The sequence below is a fragment of the Cetorhinus maximus genome, chromosome 11 (genome assembly GCF_964194155.1).
Source record: "Cetorhinus maximus chromosome 11, sCetMax3.hap1.1, whole genome shotgun sequence".
NCBI lineage: Eukaryota > Metazoa > Chordata > Chondrichthyes > Lamniformes > Cetorhinidae > Cetorhinus > Cetorhinus maximus.
Genome location: NC_135889.1, coordinates 7504371 through 7508275, shown reverse-complemented (window position 1 = coordinate 7508275; position 3905 = coordinate 7504371).

Below are 3905 nucleotides of genomic sequence, written 5' to 3'. Positions count from 1 at the left end.
TCATGTCTGTCAGATTCTGCCTCTTGTAGTAGACGAGCTTCAGTTCATCGGCAACAAAGTGTTTCTACAAAATATTCCTGCTCTTAACACAGTTTTATTCAGGTTGAGGGTTTTATAGGCAACATGGTGTCAATCATTAGTGAACAAAGACACATGTTGGACTGAGCGCAGAGAATGCTAGTAAACCATTAGTGAGACGTCCAAGGCTCTGATGTTAGTCAACTTTAATTTGTGCCTCGAACTAAGCCTCCTTAGTTTGAATAATTTTCAGATCAATCCTCACAGATGGATTTTTTTTTAATTCATGGGATGTGGGCATTGCTGGCTTGGCTAGCATTTATTGCCCATCCCTAATTGCCCTTGAAAAACAGAGCGGCCATCTCAGAGTCAACCACATTGCTGTAGAGCTGGAGTCACATGTTGGCCAGACCAGGTAAGGACGGCAGATTTCCTTCCCTAAAGGGACATTAGTGAACCAGATGGGTTTTTATGACAATTGACAATGGTTTCATGGTCATCATCAGGCTTTTAATTCCAGATTTTTATTGAATTCAAATTCTACCATCTACCATGGTGAGATTTGAACCAGGGTCCCCAGAGCATTACCCTGGGTCTCTCGATCACTAGTCCAGTGACAATGCCACTACGCCATCACCTCTTCCCCCCACCATTATCCCTGCAAGTTTGAATCTGTTGCCACCACCCTTTCAGGCATTGCATTCCTGGTCATCACAACTCGCTACATAAGAACAAAACAATTCTCCTCTTCCCCCCCTGGCTCTTTTGCCAATTAACTTAGAGAGGAAACAGGATGAACTGTTAACAACTGCCCTCTCTTGAGTTAAAATCAAGACTGCTCTTGGATCGTTGTGCTGTGGACAGGCTGGATCACATTCTTTAGATTTGTTCTAAAACAAACAGAGAAATGAAAAGCGGGGATTCTGCAGCGTTGTGTGTTGTATGTTCTGTTGAGTACGTCTCACAAAGAGGTTCTGAGGCTTGTATCACCGAACGCTAACTGTTTATTGGTAACACAAAACTATATACATATATAAGCTATGAGCTATCTCCATCCTTGCTTCTACAGAGGTCTCTGTCTAGTCCATGACTGGCCCTCGTCTCAGCTGCATCCAGTTTCCTTTTAACATCACCGTGGGTGGTACTGTTTCTCACTCCCACATTAACCCTTGCCATGCTAAACACCTTATGCTACAGTCAGCGGTGAAGCAACGACTCTCAAGGCTGAACGTAATGGAAACTTCCCACAAAGATCTAACAATCTCTGCGGCGCAGATTTCCCCTTTCCCAGCACCAGTTAAACCCGGCATCAGCTCAAAGGAACCTCTAGGCATCCAGTAGCAGTGATGTCATCGCACAGGGTAAGCAACCAATCACATTGAAGCATTCCCACTGACAGCAAACCACCGACTCCCTTCACCTTTAAGTTAAATTTTACAGAAGGTGAATTAAATGACTGGGACACACAAGTGGAATTAAGGTAGAAAATAAAATATCAAACTCATTTTCATTCGAGTGTTTCTTAAAACATACGTGGATTATTTTTATCACAATGGAGCAATTTGACATTCCGCAACTATAAATTGAGTTTTGCCAGGTTGTGCGCCAATTTCTGTGTTGTTAAGATCACTCTTTCACCTGCACCCCCATCTTTCTGTCATTGTTTTTTTCTGTCCCTCCCTGCTTGCCTTTCTCTACCTCTCTCTCTCTCCCCGCCACTGCAATTATGAATTTAAACGAGGTTCAATGCCTAATTATACCTCATTCAACAATAGACTCAGAGAGTCAATGTGCCATAAGAAGTCAGCCGGCCCATCAAGTCCATGCTGTAGACCAATCCAGTCAGCCTCATTCCTTTGCTCTATTCCCCTAGCTCTGCAAACTTATTCCCCTCGAGCCGCGTCTGGTTTCCTTTTGAAATCATTGATCACTTCCACCACCCCTGGGAGGGAGCAGCCAGTGCCATGGCTGGCATCTCCCCAGTCACCGCAGCCTCATCAGATGCCACAGTCACTGGCAGAGGGGGGAGGAGCTGCTACCACCATTCGGAGCACCCTGAGAGGAGCCCGCAGACACCACAAACAGCTCATGCACCAATGTGAGGTCACTCTGGACCTCCCTGCTCACCACTGATGGATGGGCACCTAGCTGGGATACTGGGTGCCTCATCCATCTCCCACATTGGCACTGGCCACTTGAGGTCATAGTCTGTGTGAGAGTTTGCAGGTCTGAGCACAACCCCAGGAATCCCTGATTCTGCTCTTGGAGCAGCCTCTCCATGAGAGTTGCCAGCCTCTCAATGGAGGAAGCAGTGGGCTTGGCCATGAGGGTCACCGCGGTGCTGATGCTCCACAGGGACTCCTCCACAATGGACACCATGGCACACATTCCCTCATGTATCTCCGCCAGAACCTCCCGCACACCCCGCTGGACTTTCAGCATCTGCTGCCTCATGGACGACTCCAGAGGCCCATCATCAGCCTTTGACTGAGCGTCATCCTGGTCTCCAGCAGCCCCCTGACTGCCGGCGCCCTGGGCATTTTCTGCCTCCACCTGCTCCTCAAACGAGTGTGACGTGCCCTCACCGCTGTGCTCCGACATTCTAGCCTTCAATCTAACGCCTACCGAGGTGCTGGTATCTGCGCTGGCGCCTGGTTGAGAGAGCGGGTGTGATGTAGGTGCAAATGCCACCTTGTGGTCCTCCAGCATCAGGGGTGGCCCTTCGGGGTCCTGAAAGCGTGTGTGCTGGCGAATCTAAAAGGGAGAAGAAGGACATGTCATTAGTTAAAGTCACCACACTGTCACTGTGCCAGGCACCCTTGTGAGACAATGGAGATCTGCATCATGGTGCCATCGTCTTTCAATGGTCAATGGGGGCTCCAGGTTTGAGGCTCACATCCATGAAGAGTCTACACTAGAATGGCTGCACAATCCGAAACTCTCACCTCTGTACACTGAACTCTTACCTTTGTCTGACACCCCCGCCTGTCCACGCCCGGTTGCCCGGGGAACGTGCCAGCTCTCCATTTCTAGGACATCCTGCTCGAACCAGGAAAGCAGCAGCAGGTTGGGCGAGCCTCCGCCTGTCTGTGCCCTCTCAGCTTGGTCATGGCTTGTCTTCTCTTGTAAGGATAGAGGAGCATTGATCGGTCCACTCTCTACCTGCAGCTTCATTGCAGCCTGGCCAACCCCAGCTGAGGAACACCTCACAGGGCACATCCGAGTCGTGGCCCTCGAGCCGCAAGTCGCTCAGTCCAAGCAGCCAGGGCTCAGCCCCTTGCCCAGCTCCGGCATCTTTGACAGTTGGCACTCAGACTCTAGCACCCCTGAGCTCCACAGGGGGAACGGCCACACCTTAACACTTCAACACACTGACCCATGCCAACACGGTAATCACCCTTCCTGAGTGCAGCAGGTCATTAAACCTCTTCCATGTGCGCCCCGACCGTGTGATGTCCCAATCACACGATTATCTACCAATGATGCTGCGTTTTACCTTATGAAGGTCGGACCTCCTGTGGTAGCACGCTGGGGGCTGGCTTGGCTGGTGGGGGGTTAGCGTGGGCTGCTGGTACTGAGCTGTGCGTGGGGGCAGCTGGATTCAGGCATGTGCCTGGGTTAGGAGTATAAGAGTGAGGAAGCCTTGCTGCAGTCATAGAGGGATTTGGTGAGGTCACATCAGGAATACGGTGTGAATTTTTGGTCTCTCACCAAAGGAAGGGTATACTTGCCTCAGAGGGTCGTGCAGCAAAGGTTCAGTTGAGTGACTTCTGGAATGAGAGGGCTGCCTTACGAGCATGTAGATTGAGTAGAATAAGCCAGTACTCTTGGGAGTTTAGAAGAATGAGGGGGTGATCTCATTGAAATGCATAACATCCTTTAGGGCT